This window comes from Cupressus sempervirens, chromosome 2, assembly GCF_028749045.1.
Source record: "Cupressus sempervirens isolate cs-2001-9-10 chromosome 2, ASM2874904v1, whole genome shotgun sequence".
Classification (NCBI taxonomy): Eukaryota; Viridiplantae; Streptophyta; class Pinopsida; order Cupressales; family Cupressaceae; genus Cupressus; species Cupressus sempervirens.
Genome location: NC_143119.1, coordinates 264,488,350 through 264,506,110, shown reverse-complemented (window position 1 = coordinate 264,506,110; position 17,761 = coordinate 264,488,350).

Here is a 17,761-nt window from a genome sequence, read left to right as displayed (position 1 = left end):
CATGTTCTAATTTGGCTCTTTTTGCTTTAAAAAATTAAGAAATTGATGTCACAAAAATGATAATTTGAAAGAGTTATCATCTTGTAAGGAAGGAAATTAAATTTGAGAAAGAATCTAGAAGGTTAGAATATGTTGAAGAGAAGATAACTATTGAAGTATTTATGAACAATTAAAAAGCTTGATTCAACTATATATTTATCATTATTTTTTTGAAAAGTACCAAGCACAACAATTTGAAAAGCTTAGAGATAATTTTCCATTTGGAACTATTCTATCAATTGTTGATTTTGTTAAAAAATATTATTTTGTTCATCAAAGCACTATTCAATCATACTAAAATATTTTAGAGGAGGATACTATTTGTTGGAATACTTTAGAGTATTTGAGAGGATGGGTGAATCATTTATCCAAGCTCCAAATGTATAAATAAAACTTTTCAATGCTTAATAGATTCATATCCATAAATTCATATCATGCATGCATCTATTATAACATCCAATACCTTAACTTAGTAAGTCATTGTCCAAGGTCAAAATAACTTTGTAGAAATGTAAGCATCAAATGCCAGAAACTCATTTACATAATTGGACACAAGGATTGTACATGGAAACCCAATTTGAAAAAAACCACCAATAACATGCTACCAATTTTCACTCTTTTGAAGTGATGCCCCGTTAAAGGCTAACCCTATTAAAGGTTACAATACACACTATTAAATATGACTTGGTTAAAGGATTTCAATCACCCTATTAGGAGTGAGCCTTGTTAGAGGACTTTAGAAAATTCCATTAGAATATCACCTAATTAAAGGATTTAAAAATGATTTTTAGGTCAATCTTATTCCAAAGGATTTATCCAAACTGATAGAGTTGTTAGAACGTAACATCAGAACTTGATCTGATAATAAACACAACTCACTTCTAGATTATAGATCTTTAGTTTAGTCTTCCATTCTTCTTGGCATTCATACTCTTCATCTCTAATAGCTTGTTCACCCTTCAAGAGTTCATACGCTTAAGACTTCTTGCTTTGTATGCCAATTGCACACTTGTCTATTTAGCCACCATATGAAGCAACAACCTATACTTCTTTTCTTCCTTAGGTTCTTACACATGGAAACCTTTTCTTCTAGCTTGCTATTGCTATAAATAGAGAATTTAGGTATTTTATTATTTAACCATACTCCTCCATTTTAGGGTTAGGTAGGATTCAATGAATCTACCCAATTTTCCATTTTAGTCCCTTCTAAAAACTTCTTCTATAATCTTCTTTAAATTCACCTCAAAATGGTTATCTTGAATTTTGTGCCACCAACTCATCATACTTATCTTCCACACACTTCACATAATTCAAGAAATCAAATTTTTTGCCTTAGAGTCATCAAATCTTCAATTTAACACATTTTCTTTCACTCGACATCTACATTGATCACTAGGCAATAACAATCTTTTGATGCTCATTCAATATTGGGTTTCTCAGCTTCAACTCCATCTTCTTAGCTCAATCACCACTACTATTTCCCTTATGCTTAGCACTAAATTTTTTTTACTAACACTCAACACATAATAACTTTTTTCTTAGCTTGAACTAGGTTTTTTCGGCTTACACTATTTTCTTGACCAGGCTTGGTAGACACTTTTTATGAAAACACTTCTTCTAGAATTAGCTTAACTAACCATTTAGTTTGTCCTTAAGTACAGCAAAAATATATAATATCATCAATATCATCAATGTCTTACAATACCAAAAAGAAAATTAATATCTTTAAAATATCTCCCTCTATCATTATATGTTCCTCTTTCTTTTTTCTTCTCTAATTTGATCACTCTAATATCTCCCTTGACCTTATATCTCCTTCTTTGAACTCTCTTTTTGCACTCTCTTTTGGAACTCTCTTCACTACTATCTCCCTCTTTGAAAAAAATTCTAAAGACTTGCCATATATTCATACAGATATAATCAATTTCGGTTCTCCCTTTTTCATCTTGCATGTGACTCTAAATCTTTTGATTTAGCTCCTTTATTTTTATATTCAGCTCCTAAAGTAAGATCCACTTCACCAAATTTTAAAATATGACATTCAAATTAGTTGATGGCACTACTCTTACTTCTTAAGTAGCTTTGGATAGGGGGATCGCCCCTAGTTTACCTCTAAGATATTCATGTGCATCCTTAGGTAAAGCCTTTGTGAATATATTAGCTATTTTCTCTTTTGCAATCACATATTCCATTCTCACTTCTTTGTCTTGAACCAACTCTCTCAAGTAATCATACTTGATTGCAATGTGATTTGTCTTTGTGTACATTATAGGGTTCTTTGATATGTTTATAACACGTGTATTTTTACAATAAAGTACCATAGGCTCAATAATCTCTTCCTTCATTCCTTTTAGTAGATTTTTTATCCATACCACATTTGTACAATTCATTAGAATAGCCACATATTCAGCTTGAATAGTAGATTGTGATATACAATTTTGTCTCTTACTAGTCTAGGTGACCAATCTCTTTCTAAAGAAAAATTCTCCACCACTTGTACTTTTTCTATCATCAATGTTTATAGTACAATCAACATTTGTATAAGCTCTTAACTCAAAATTCAAACTTCTCATTATTCTTGTAGTATAGACCATAGTCTTCTATTCCTTTCAAGTATCTCATACTGCTTTTAACAACCATCAAATGATTCTCCTTCAGATTTGTAGAAAATCTTGCAATAATTCTAACAACTAATGCAATGCCAGGTCTGTTATAAACTACATATTGCAATTTGTCAATCATAGACCTATAAAATGTTTGATTTACTTTAGTAGAATCATTAATCTTGGATAGTTTGTGCCCTGTCACCATAGGAGTACTAATAGGTTTTGAATCCATCATACCAAAAGTTTTTAGTATTTCCTTTACATACTTAGACTGAGTGATGTAAATACCATATCTCATCTGATATACTTGCAAACCATCAAATAACTTTATCTCTCCAAACATTGACATCTAAAATTCTTTCTTAATTTTATTTGAAAATTTCTTACACAATTCATTTTGTCATCCAAATATGATATCATCAACAAATATTTCAGCTATTAAAATCTCTTTGCCTCCTCCTATCTTTAAGTACAGACTACTAGTATCATTAGTCTTCTCAAAACCAATCTTTACAAGATAGTTGTGAAGCCTTTCATACCATGCTCTTGGAGCTTCCTTTAAACCATATAAAGATTTGTGTAATCTACATACAATGTTTTTATTATTATCAACAAATCCTTTTAGTTGGTCAATATAAACCTCCTCTTCTGGTATACCATTGAATAATGTTGACTTCACATCCATTTGATAAACATTGAAGCCTTTATATGCAAAGTAAGAAAGAAGAGTTCTTACTCCTTCCAATATTTCAATTTTGGAAAATGTCTTTCCATAGTCAATTCCCCCTTCTTTTGTATATCCCTTCCAAACTAATCTTGCCTCATTCCTTATGACTTCACCATTCTCATCTATTTTGTTTCTATACAACCACTTGGTTCCAATCACATTCTTGCTATCAGGTTTGGGTACTAGATTCCATGATTTTTATTTTAAATCTAATCAATCCATTCTTTCATTTATTTAGGAGCATCCTAGGTTGCACTACTATCTTGCATGTTTTTAATTTTTATCTTGCTACTGAAACTGGGTTCTAATGAAACTACATTTTCTATTTTTTGGGTGCCTGTTGCAGACCATGTAACTAATTTTTCTTAATTAATGAAAGGATATTCACTTCAAGGATTGAATAGGGCCTAGATTAATATCTATGAGCTATAGTTAAAGTTCTAACTCCCCATGAGTTAGGAGATATGGAAATTTTCCCAAAATATCAATTTATGGTAGTTCTGCGCAATAGTTTTTTGTGCTCAACTTTTAGAATGGATGCATGCATTTATTTGATGAATCAGACTTTGTGCACTTAAGGGGTTGTATAGGACCTAAATATCTACCCATATTTTGAAGTGTGCATTCTAACTCAATCAGAGTGAGGAGATATCATGATTTTTCTTGGACATCAATTTCAAGATAGTTAATTGATGATGTAGGCCAACTTGTACATTTAATGTTAAGTTTATTTTCATTTAATATTTGCTAAGATCCAACTTGTGGCTTCTCCACATTCTAGAATGATCTATAAACCATTTTTACTAGTATAAATAGAGTTTTTAGGCTAGGAGCTAGGGCAATTAAGAGTTTTGGAGGCAATTTTGAAGAGGATTTGAGAGAAGAACTAGAAAGTACGAATTTGTTGTTGATCTTTGTGTATGAATGTATTTTGTATCTAGCCAACCTTATAGCTGGGCATGTATGAAGATATTTTGATGAATCAATAAAATTATTTTACTCTTCTTCCTCCTTTGGTTTTTTTCTTTTTGTTTACTTATGTTCTGTTAACTCTTGTAGGGTGGTTAAGAGAGTTGGGTGTACAATTGGCCCTAATTTTCCCTATCCTTCATTACATCACATGGTATCAGAGCTTGAGATTCATCCTTGAGGAAATTGGATCATGTAGAAACCTAATTTGGATTTGGTTATATGATGGGAGATCTTCAAATTTGACCTATAACTTGTAGAGGGTTACAATCTTATAGGAACCTGATTCATTAGAATGGTTTGTGGTAGAGGAAATGTTGATAATACTATATTGGATTAATCAAGAAAAATTACAGCCAAATTAGATGCTATGAAGACCACCCAGAGGAGAAGAGCACATTTTGATGATGTAAGTGATGATGAAGCAACAACACCAAACTTGAATCTAGAACTTGAAGAAGATCAAGATGAGGAAAGATTGTTGAGAGTATTATCTAAGGCAAATTCAAAGCCTACTATAGAAGTTGTTCCTTATGATGGAAAATTGGATACCAATGTTGTGTTAGATTGGATCTCAGCTATGGAGAAGTTCTTTGAGTATGAAAAGACTCATGATAATAAGAAGGTGAAGATTGTAGTTAGAAGGCTGAAAGGTCATGCTTCCCTATGGTGGGAACATTTGCAAACTAATAGATAAAGGAGAGGAAAGGAGAAGATCAGAACATGGCTAAAGATGGTGAAAAAGGTAAAGAACATATTCCTTCCTACTAATTATCAATTTAGCTTGTTGAGAAAGATGCAAAATTTGAAACCAAAGGACATGACTATGAAAGAGTATACCAAGGAATTCTATAGATTGGACATCAGATCTGGACATGTGGATGATGATGTCGAGAAAATTGCAAGGTACATAAATGGATTGAGATCTGAAATTCAAGATGAAATAAGTTTTGTGAATTTGGAAATTGTGAAAGAAGTATATCAATATGCCTTGAAAGTTGAGGAGATCTTGACAAAGAAGCATGAGCAAAGACAAAGAAGTAGAGGTGGTAGATTCTAGAGAGATAGAGGTATATCTTATGGTGAAGGTGGTAGATCTAATAGTTATGTGCAAGATAAAGGAAAATCATAATGGAAGAATGATGTCAAAGAAAAGACTGAGTGGAAAGGTGGTAGTTCATACCAAGGAAGTACTAGTTCTTATCAAGGAAGAGGTAATTCTTATCCTAGAGGTGGTTTCTATGGTAATTGTTTCAGATGTGGTAAAGGAAGAGGTAATTCTTATTCTAGAGTTGGTTTCTATGGTAATTGTTTTAGATGTGGTAAAGAAGTGAATCAATATTTTGAATGTATATCATCTAAAAGTGGGAAAATAATAGAAATTATGTGATTCAAGAAGATTTTGAGAGATCACCAAGTGGACCTAAGGCTGGAGAAAATCTGATGCTAAGAAGAACCTTATGTAATAAGGGAAGTGATGAGGAACCTATCCTTAGAAGAAGTCTTTTCAAGACTAGATGTAAGATGGCTAGAAAATGCTAAAAGGTGATCATTGATAGTGGAAGTTCAACAAATTTGGCATTAGAAGAGTTGGTTACGAAGTTGCAGTTGTAGAGGCTAAAACATCCCAAACCCTATCATGTTTCATGGATAAAAAATGAGCATAAGATATTGGTAAGTGAACAATGTGTTGTGAAGTTCAAAATTGGACATCACTTTGATGAAGTCTTGTGTGATATTATGCCCATGGTTTTTTGTCATATTTTTTTGGGTAGACCTTGTCAATATGATAGCTATGGTGTGCATGATGGAAGATTGAATCAATATACTCTTTGGGTAAATGGGAAGAAAAAAACATTGCTACCTTTAATTGAAAGTCTAGATGAGGTCAGTTGTACTACAATAAAAGTTTGCATGGTTAATGGAAGGCAATTTGAAAAGGAAGTAAAGAAGAATCAAGTTTGTTTTGCAATAGTTCCTAGAGGACTGAGTGTTGGTAGTATGACCAAGTAGTAGAAGTTGGTAATAACAAAGTGACAATAGAAATTATAGAATTGTTGAATAAGTATAAAGATATTGTTACTAATGATATTCCTGATGGTTTACCCTTTGTAAGAAGTATAAGTCATTGTATGCATCTGATTCCTAGAGCTAATTTGCTAGACAAAGCACAATATAGATTAACACCTATAAAGAATGAATAACTTAACAAACAAGTGCATGAGTTGTTGTAGAAAGGTTTGATCAGATGGAAATTGTGTACTGATTCCAGAGCTATTAACAAAATCACAGTGAAATATAGGTTTCCTATGCTGAGGATGGATGACATAATGGATTGTTTGAGTGGAGAAAAATATTTTACCAAAATTGATTTGAAGAGTAGCTATCATTAGATCAGAATTAGAGAAAGTGATGAATGGAAGATTTCTTTCAAGACAAAAGATGGTTTGTGTGAATGGTTGGTTATTGCCTTTGGTTTGACTAATGCACCTAGTACTTTAATGAATGAAGTTTTGAAAAGATTCTTGGGTAAGTTCATGATTATTTATTTAGATGATATTCTAATATTTAGTAAGACTAAGGAAGAACATCTCAAGCATATTAGACAAGTATTGTAGAGGTTGAAAGAGGAAAAGTTGCCGATTAATTTGAAAAAGTGCTCTTTTATGCAAGAAGAGATTGTGTATTTAAGATTTGTGATTTCAGCTAATGGATTGAAGATGGATCTTGAGAAGGTTAAAGAAATTTTGGAATCGCTTACACCTAAGAATTTGGATGAGGTAAGAAAATTTCATGGTTTGGCTAGTTTCTATAGAAAGTTTATAAAGAATTTCAGTCCTATTTGTAATGCTATGACTGAGACAATGAGAGGAGATAAAAAGGAATTCAAGTGGACACATGGAGCTGATAAGAGTTTTGAGATTTTGAAACAAAAGGTTGTTGAATTACCTATATTGGCTTTGCCTAATTTCAAAAAATTATTTCAAGTTGAATGTGATGCAAGTAGTAATGCAATCAAAGCTATATTAACTCAAGAAGGTAAGCATGTTGCTTTCTTTAGTGAAAATTTGAATGATGCTAACAGGAAATATTCTATGTATGATCAAGAATTTTATGCTATTGTCTAAGCTTTGAAGACATGGAAACATTATTTTATTCCTAAGGAGTTTGTGTTGTATATTGATTATAAAGCTTTACAATACTTGGGAAGTCAACATAAATTGAATCAGAGACATATGAAGTGGGTCTAGTATTTTTAGAATTTTACATTTGTAATTAAGCACAAGAGTATAGTTACTAATAGAGTTGATGATGCATTAAGTAGAAGATGTTCTTTGTTGATAGAAATGAAGGTTGAAGTTCTTGGTTCTGATGAAATGAAAGAGCTATATGATGCTGATCCAAATTTTTTTGAGGCATGGTGAGAGTGCAGAGTGCCAAATCTGACAAATCATGTAAGTAAGTATGATGAGCATTTCATTTAAGAGGGTATGTTATTCAAAGGTATTTATTGGTGTATTCCTAGAAGTTCTATGAGGTTGATTCTAATTAAGGGAAACCATAGTGGTGGATTGGCTGGACATTTTGGAATTGATAAGACATTGAGTTTGCTAACAAAGAAGTATTATTAGTCACAAATGTATAAGGATGTTCAGAAATTGGTAAAGAGTTGTGGAGTTTGTTGAGCTATAAAAGGAGTGAATCAAAATAGTAGTTTATATACACCTATTACTGTTCCTGAGAAACCTTCGAGTGACATTAGTATGAATTTTGTTCTTAGATTTCCTAAAACAATGAAGGGGTACAATTCTATATTTGTTGTTGTGGATAGATTTTCCAAGATGGTTCATTTCATACCATGTAAGAAGACATTAGATGCTGAGCATATTACTGAACTTTTCTTCAAAGAGATTGTAAGATTGCATGGATTATCAAGAAGTATTATTTCTAATAGAGATAGTAAGTTTGTTGGTTATTTTTGGAAGATTTTGTGGAAGAAGATGGGTACTAAATTGAAGTTTAGTTCTACATTTCATCCATAGACAAATGGATAGATAGAATTTGTTAATATAAGCTTGTGTAATTTTTTGAGATGTTTAATTGGGAATAAGCCAACTAATTGGAAGATGGTATTGGCACAACCTAAATTTGCATATAATAATTCTTTGAATAGGAGTACAGGGAATACACCTTTTGAGATTGTTACTAGAATGAAGCCTAGAGGACTATTAGATTTGAGGAATATTTCTAGTGAAGAAAAGGGGAGTGATGCAGGTGAATAATTTTTTGATTATATGGAGTCTTTGCATAAGGAAGTGAAGTTAAGGATAAAAAAAAGTAATCCAAAGTATAAGAAGGATGCTGATCAGTCTAGAAGACATCATTATTTTCAAGTTGGTGATGAGGTGATTGTTCATCTGAAGAAAGGAAGATTTCTCGTTGGAACATATAGTAAACTAAAGATGAAGAAGTTTGGACCTTGTAAGATCTTGAAGAAATTTGATAGTGAAAATGCTTATGAAGTTGAGTTACCTGATGACATGGATATATGTCCTATATTCAATATTGTTGATTTGTATAAGTATAATGAGTTAGATGTTGAAGTTTTTGTATTAAAGGACTATCCTAAGAAGCATATTTTAGAAGTTGAACAGATATTGGACCAAACAATTGGTAAGAGCACAAGGGGAAAATATTATTATGAATATCTGGTAAAGTGGAAGAACAAACCTATGGAAAATGCTTCATGGATTTCTCAAATTTAGCTTAGGTTGTGCCATCTTAATTATTTAGGAGAATCATTTCTTCCATCCCTAGTTATCTAATGTAGGAGCATCCTAGGTTGTACTACTATCCTACATGTTTTTCTATTTTTATCTTGCTGTTGAAACTGTGTTTTCTAGTTTTTGGGTGCCTGTGGCAGACTGTGTAACTAATTTTCATTAATTAATGAAGGGTTGTGGAATTTAGGGATTGAAAAGGGCCTAGATTAATATCTATGATCCAATGTAAAATTTCTAGCTCCTCATTAGTTAAGAGATATGGTGATTCTCCCAGAACATCAATTTTTGGTTGTTCTGCATGACAATTTTTTGTGCTCAACTTTCAGAATGGATCCACACTTTTCCTTGATAAAATAGAATTTGAAAACTTAAGGGTTTATAGAGGACCTAAATATATACCCATAGTTTCAAGCACAAGTTCTAATTCAATTAGAGTGAGGAGATATCATGATTTTTCTCAAACATTGATTTCAAGATAATTAATTATTGATATTGGCTGACTTATGCATTTAATGTTAGGTTTATTTTCATTTAATATGTGCTTAGAGCCAACTTGTGGCTTCTCCATGTTTTAGAAGGATCTATAAGCCATTTTGGCTAGTATAAATAGAGTGTTTAGGCTAGGATTTAGTGCAGTTAAGAGTTTTGGAGGTAGTTTTGAAAAGGATTTGAGAGCAGAACTGGAAAGTGCAAATTTGTTGTTGATCTTTTTGTATGAATGTATTTTGTATCATGATAGCCTTATATTTGGGCATGTATGAAGATATTTTGATGAACCAATAAAAGTATTTTACTCTTCTTCCTCCTTTGGTTATTGTTCTTTGTGTTTGCTTATGTTGTGCTAACTCTTGTAGGTGGTTCAGAGAGCCAGGTTTGCCATTGGCCCTAGTTTTCCCTATCCTTCCTTGTGTCATACATGGATTTACTCTAGTATTCATTAGCTAATGCATCCTTCACTCAATTAGGTACATTGCATACTTAAAAAACATGTATCACTTCTCAACCTATTCCTTGTCATTGGTTTGGCTTCTTTATCTCCAATAATTTATCTAGTAGGGTGATGTCTTCTAACATACTTTGACAATCTTGGTCTTGATCTCATTTCTTCAAGGGGTCTTTCAAATTCAAAGTCATTGTGCACTTATCTATTAGGTAATTCAACATTCCTTTCATTTACATCGATCTTAGTATCACAAAATACCTCTACTTCTATTTTCAACTTGGCTCCTAAATACAACTCAGTTCCTAAATGTGACTCCAAATCCATCGTATGTGACTTAGAAGTCACTAATACATGTTGTTGTTGATTTAAAACTTGGTTCATAACTTCATCAACACTCATGTCTTCATATTAGTATATGAAATTTTTGTACACTTTATGTTCCTTCTTAGGTTCAACTTCATGTACCTTTGTATATTCATCAAATTTCATATTTGCACTTTCTAAAACTTTTTTAGTGTTAGTATTTAAACACTTATAAGATTTACTTCTTATGGAATAGCCTAGGAATATACCTTCTTCACTTTTAGCATCAATTTTACCATTCCTCTAGTCCTTAAGAATGTAATACTTGCTTCCAAATACCTTAAAATATTTTACATTGGGTGAGTATCCATACCATAGTTCAAAAGGTGTGGTTGTACCTTTCTTGACTTGTACTTGGTTCAAGGTATAGATAGCTATTCTTACAACTTTTCTCCAGTATTTCAAAGCAACATTCTTCTCCATCATCAATGTTCTAGCATAGTCCATTACAGATTTGTTCCTCCTTTCAGCAATCCAATTTTGTGGAGGGGTCCTAGGTGTAGAATGTTTTCTCTTGATTCCTCTATCATTATAGTCTATATCAAACTCATTTGATGTAAATTCTCCACCTCTATTAGATCTCAGACATTTCAAGCTTTTTCTAGTCTCCTTTTCAAATCTTTCCAAGTGTCACTTCAACATTTGAAAAGCATCATATTTTTGTTTCAGAAACATAGCTATCATCATCCTAGAATAATCATCAACAAATAGGATAATGTACTTGTCACCTTTGTAGCTTTGCACATCAGTTGGTCCACACAAATTAGTATGAACTAATTCCATAGTTTATTTTGACAAGTAAACAACTTCCTCATCATGGTCATTAGATCCATCTTTTGTTTCCTCTTCAAAAATGTAGCAAGACTTCTTTCCTTTGTCTTTATAGTCTTTGTTGTTCACATCCCTTTACCTTTGTACTTATCTTCACTTCTATTGTTCTTCTTCTCTGGACACCTTTGTAGAAATATGACCAAACTCATTACAATTGAAACTCTTCATAGGTAACTCACCTTTGTATTTCCCTTTGCCTCTATGACCACTCCTAGCCAACAATACTTCAAGCTCTTTTACATCATCTTCATCTATATCATTGTCATTAGAAACATGCTTCACCTTTTTCTTCTTCTCCTTAGATTCTATATATTAAAAATAATTATGCAATTGTATGTTGTCTTTGATGTTACACAAAATCTCAAACCTTAATAAGAAAGTCAGTGATTTCCAAGCTCACTCAAGAATTGAAGACAATTTCCTATCTATGTTGAGTGTTCTAGTTTTGAGTCAGTTCTTATTGAGCTCACTCGGGCATTGAAGGAAGATCCTATGTTAATCAAGTTCACTTGATTACAAAAAGAATGTTGACATGGATCTTGTGTTAACCAAGTCCACTCAATTATCAAAGGAAATTTGATGATCAATATTGATTGAGTTGGGTTGGTTGACAAAGAGTTTCTCTAAGTTGACCAAGTACTCAATTCTATATTAGCCAAGTGATTTATAGGTTAATGATACCTAACTTAAGGGATACATTTTTTTAAAATAAGTATATTCAAGCTGACTTGAAAAGTTTATTCATATAAGTTAAATTTGAGGATTGAAGAATGTGAAGCATGGGATTGAAGAAGATAAATTAAGGAAGTGAATTGGAAGGATATTAGAGTATCAAAGTTTACCAAGTTGTGAAGAATATTCTAATCAAAGACAATCAAGTATTCAAGCCAAAATAGAAATTTGAAATTTGAAAATATGGTTGCATCAACAATCAATTCAAGTCATTGTTACTCTTTAATAATTGTAGTAGTGAATCAAATCTCCTAGTAGAGTTAGCCTAACAACTATTTGCCAAATCCTCTAACAAGGTGATATTTCTAGATTGAAGTGTCTAAAGACCTTTAACAAGTCCACTCCTAATAAGGTGAATTAATAATTTAATAGTATTACACCTTATAATGCATTTTGTAACCTTTAATCAAGTTGGCTCCTAATAGGGCTCATTTCAGAAGAGTGAAAAATAGTAACTAGTTCCAATTAGTGGTTTTGCCAAATTGGGTTTCCACATTAGATCTTGTTGTCTCATGTGTTCATGTTATTTTCTTTATATTTATGCAAATAATTTAAGTAAGGTTAATCACATTTTAATATCTTAAGATATGCATGTTCAATGCTAATTGAGTGACAATAATACATTTAATGTTAACCGAGTTACAATAGAATATTTAGTGTTAACTAAGTTACAACAAGTTGTTGGTTTTATATTATGTTGACATCTTAAAGGGACTTGTAGATTAGGTTTTGTGGTAATTGATTCATCTCTCCCCTCTCAGTTACTCCTTTCCATTTCTAACAATTGGTATCATAGTATTTGGTGCTTGTAGAAAAGGTTTGAAGGGCCTAAGCTAAAGATCAAAGATGTGTTATAGAAGGAAAATTCCTAAGCTAAATAGATATAACTTCCAACCATGGTAGGAAATTATGAAGCTACATTTGGAAACTATTGGAGACATGAGCCTAAAATATATGGATAAAAAATATGTGGTACCTACTAGACCTTTGTCTGTGGATCAAATTGTGTAAAAGAATAATCATAACATAATGATGTTTGACATTGCCTCTACTATCAATTATGTTGAATTTGATGAAGTCAAATATTGTTATACTACTCATGAAATGTGGAACAAGATGAAAGATATCTATGGAGGAGTGCTAAGGTAGAATGTCTAAGAGGTCAAATTGATTAGATAAAGAAGAGATAAAATGAAAACATTGCACAATACAATGAAAGAATCAAAGTAAGTTTAAGTGTAGTTAGAGCCTTGGGAGGGAAAAATAGATGATGTGATAGTAGTCAACAAGGTACTTAGAAGTCTTCTTCCATTTTATGCAATTAGATTGTTAGCTATTCAAGAGATGAGATGTGACCCTAAAAATAATATAACTTTAGATGTTCTAGTGGGAAGGTTGACAACATTTGAACTAGATAAATTTGATAATTATGTTCCTAACTCTAGTAGCATTGAGTCTACATTTCAAGCTAAGTTATCACTCAAGAAGAGAGGTGGAAAATCCAAAAGAAAAAATTCTAGCAGTGAAGATACATATAATTTTGATGATAACCTTGAAGTCATTAAAGCCCTTCTTGCAAGAAGATTCCCTAAAGGAAAAGGAAAGCACACAAGTAAGATACCTCTAATCTATTTTTCTTGTGAAGAAGTTGGTCACATTGCTACAAGTTGTCCAAAAAAAGAAGGAAAAAAAGAAAAGAAGCATGAAAAGTTCAAAGGCAAGAAATATTTCAAAAGCTAAAAAGACTACAAGGATAAAGGTCAGAAATCTTGTTACATGGCTAAAGATTTTGATAGTAGAGATGAAGATGAAATGGTTTACATTTCTGTAAAAGATGAATCAGATGATGAAAGTGATAAGATGGCCCTCATTTATCATATTAGCAACAATGACACATGGATTATTGATAGCAATTGTTCTCATGACATGATTGGTGATAAATCTAAATTTGAGCACTTGGAACACAATGCTGGTGGGTGTGTCAGATTTGGAAATGATGAACCTTGTTATGTGAAAGTAAAAGGTTGCATTAGATTGATTGATGAACTCAAGTGTGAAAATGCTTATTGGATTTAAGGAAAAAATTAAAATCTACTTAGTGTGGTATAGTTGAACAACATTAGATTCAAGGTAGAATTCATGAATGGGAGGGCTAAGCCACTAGATGGGAAATGAAATATCTACCTAGATCTAATTGAAAGTTCATGTTTCCTAGCTCAAGTAAAGAATTATGGTTATGGCATAAAAGGTCGTATCATGTGAATTTTGATAAATTGGTCAACATAAGAAATAACAAAAGAGTGAGAGGCATTCCTAGTCTAAAGAAGCACAATATGGGCATCCGAAAAAAAATTCAAACTGGAAAGATGGGAATGATAAGCTTCAAAAGCAAGAATGATCATTCTGAAGAAGTTCTAGAGTTGGTTCATATAAATATATGTGCAACCATTGGCATAGAAAGCTACCATGGAGATTAGTACTTTATTTTATTTATTCATGAGTATTCTAGGATGATGATAGTTATGTACCTAAAAGATAAATCTAAAGCATTTCAAAAGTTTAAGTGGTATTTGGATAGAGCAAAGAAAGAAATAGGAAAGAAACTAAAGTGCCTAAGGTCAGAGAGAGGAGGAGAGTTCATCACAAATGAATTCAATGAATTCTGCAATGAAAGAGGAATCAAAAGATATGTAACTACACCTAGTACACCTCTACAGAATGACATAGGAGAAAGAAGAAAATAATCCAATATGGATTGTGCAAGGACACTAATGATAGAGAAAAATATTGCAATCAAATATTGGGAGGAAGAAATTAGCACAATAGTTCATACCTTGAACTTAGCTTAGTTGAACAAGGACTCAAATAAAAAACCTAATGAATTATGGTATGGCTATAAACCTAATGTCTGTTATTTCAAAGTATTTGGAAGAAAATGTTATATCTTGAAAAAATTCAGGAATTGAAAATTTGATGTGAAAAGTGCTGAAGGAATATTCTTGGGATACTCCAACAAGAGTAAAGAATATAAATGTCTCAATCTTTCTACTCACAAAGTCATATAATGTGCATGTGAAAATTGATGAGTTTTTTTGAAAAGAGTGAAGAACAAAATAGAAAAGAACCTAAAAAATATAGAAAAATTGTTTACTATGATCTTGATATTTTACCTAAAGTTCAAGCAAATACAATTAGAAATCAAGAGTCTTCAAAGCCCAAGTCCCCTAAATCTCCAGTTCAATATGAGTTGTAGTTAATACAACTCGCTGAGTCATAGTTAGATGGACCCAAGTTTTAGCAAATTGAGTCACGCTCTAATGGACCTAAGTCACAGATAGTGGGACCTGAGCATGATTCAAAAGATCATTTTGAGCATGGTGAATCAAGTGAATTTGGAAAGAAGGTACATGTACTTGCTTGATATGTCAGAAGGCATCATGCACCCAAAACCATTAGAGATCAGTCTAAAAGCACAACAAATGGGAATAAATTAAATGGTAGATATTTTCTTACTAAGCTTGAACCTAGAAATCTTAAGGATGCATTAGAAATTGAAAGTTGGATTGAGGAAATGAATGAAGAGATTTACTAGATTGAAAGGAACAAAATTTTGATTCTTGTTCTTATACTCAAGGGAAAAAAAACTTAATTGACACAAAATAGCTATTCAAAAAAAAGTTAAATAAGAATGGAGAAGTTTCAAGAAACAAAGAAAGGTGAGTTTGCAAAGGTTATGCTCAAGAAGGTATTGATTATGGATAGATTTTTTCTCCTATTGCAAGATTTGTATGTGTTAGAACACTACTTTCTTATGCTTCTCATAAAGGATTAAAAGTATATCAGATGGATGTGAAGTTTGCATTCTTGTTTGGAATCCTAGAAGAAGAAGTCTATATTGGGCAACCTAAAGGTTTCATAGATCTAAACAAAACGGATATGTTACATACTAAAAAAGGCTTTATATGGTCTTAAAAAGTCCCCTAGAGCCTGGTAGGAAAGATTGCATAGTCATCTAGTAAAGATTGGTTTTCAAAGGACAAATGACAATAATAGCCTATACATCAAGGAAGGAACACATAAGAAGATAGTGCTAACAGAAATCTTTGTAGATGATACATTATTTAATAGACATGATGATTTATGAAAATATTTTTTTGAGGAGATGAGTAAAGAATTTGAAATGTCAATGTTTGGAGAGATTAAATTCTTTTTTGGCTTGCAAATTCAACAGAAGAAAGATAGTATCTACATTAATTAATCAATGTATGTCAAGGATATATATTGAAGAAACTAGGAATGGAGGATTCCAAACTAGTTAGAACACCTATGTCTATTAGACATAAGCTTTCCAAAAATGATGATTCCAAAGAGGTAGATTAGACTACATAGAGATCAATGATTGGAAAATGTTAGTATGTTGTACACACAAGACTTGATATTGCATTAGCAGTTGGCATGGTGGCAATATTTTCTACTAATGCAAAGGAAAACCATATGATGGAAATAAAAGGAATTATGAGGTATCTAAAAGGTATTGAAGATTATTGTTTGTGGTATAAGAAAGTAGGAAAATTTGAATTGAAAGCCTTCACTGATTAGATAGGAAGCATTGATGACAAAGAAAGCACTAGTAGTGGAGCATTCTTTCTTGGAAAGATACCAGTATCTTAGACAAGCAAGAAGAAGAATTGAATCTCTCAGTCAACAACAAAAGGATAATATGTTGTAGTAGTAGTTAATTGTTCCAACATCTTTTCGTTCAAGAAACTAATGGCATGTATGAAGGAAGAAATCAAGGATCCAATAGTTATCTTCTGTGATAACACCAGTGCAATTAAAATTTACAAGAATCCTATGATGCATACCAAGACAAAGCACATTACAATAAAGTATCATTTTATGAGAGAATTGGTACAAGAAAAGGATGTGAGATTGGAATATGTGAATACAAAGGAACATATTATAGACATATTCACCAAGGCATTAACTCAGAAAGGAGAAGCAATAGGATCAATTATTACAAGAGATTAAAGATGAATTTTTCTTGAAGCTTTGGATATTTAAAACCTTAATGAAAATAATCCTATTATAGCTCAGTTCATTCAAATTATGGAGAAAGTAAATGGCACAAACATTGATACAAATGAGAAGTTGACGCAATAGGCTGAAAGGAAATTTGAGAAGAAGGTTTGTTGGTAAAAAAAATTTCTTCACATAATAAACCACTTGATTTAACCCTTTGAACACAAAACCAATTCAAAGACAAAATGTAACCAAGAGTTGGGTCATGTTGTAATGAGATTGTGCAAGCACCCTTTGAATTTTATATGGTACAACTCCCCATAAGATATAAAAAGAATGATTTTACCAAATGCTTTTAACCTGAAAGGGAAGCCACCCTCACTATTCATTGATAGGGGGCAAAAAACTATTACCTACTTCAAATAAAACACTTCATAGCCAAAGAAAAGACACATAGTTCCTTACCATGCTATGAACTTGAGGAACAAAACTAGAAATGTAATTACAGATTTTGAAGTAATTTAATGAACAAGGAGATGATATTCTAAAGATATAACACAATCAACACAATAATAATGTAATAGCTAAATGAATACATAGTTTCAATCTTTCTAGAACAAGACTTCAATTTGGAATAACAAAACTCCAACCCAAATTTACCCATATAAATTCAAAGAGAAATTGTAAGTACATAAACATAAAATTACTGATAAAAACTATTCCCCTTTTTTCCCAAGTAGACACT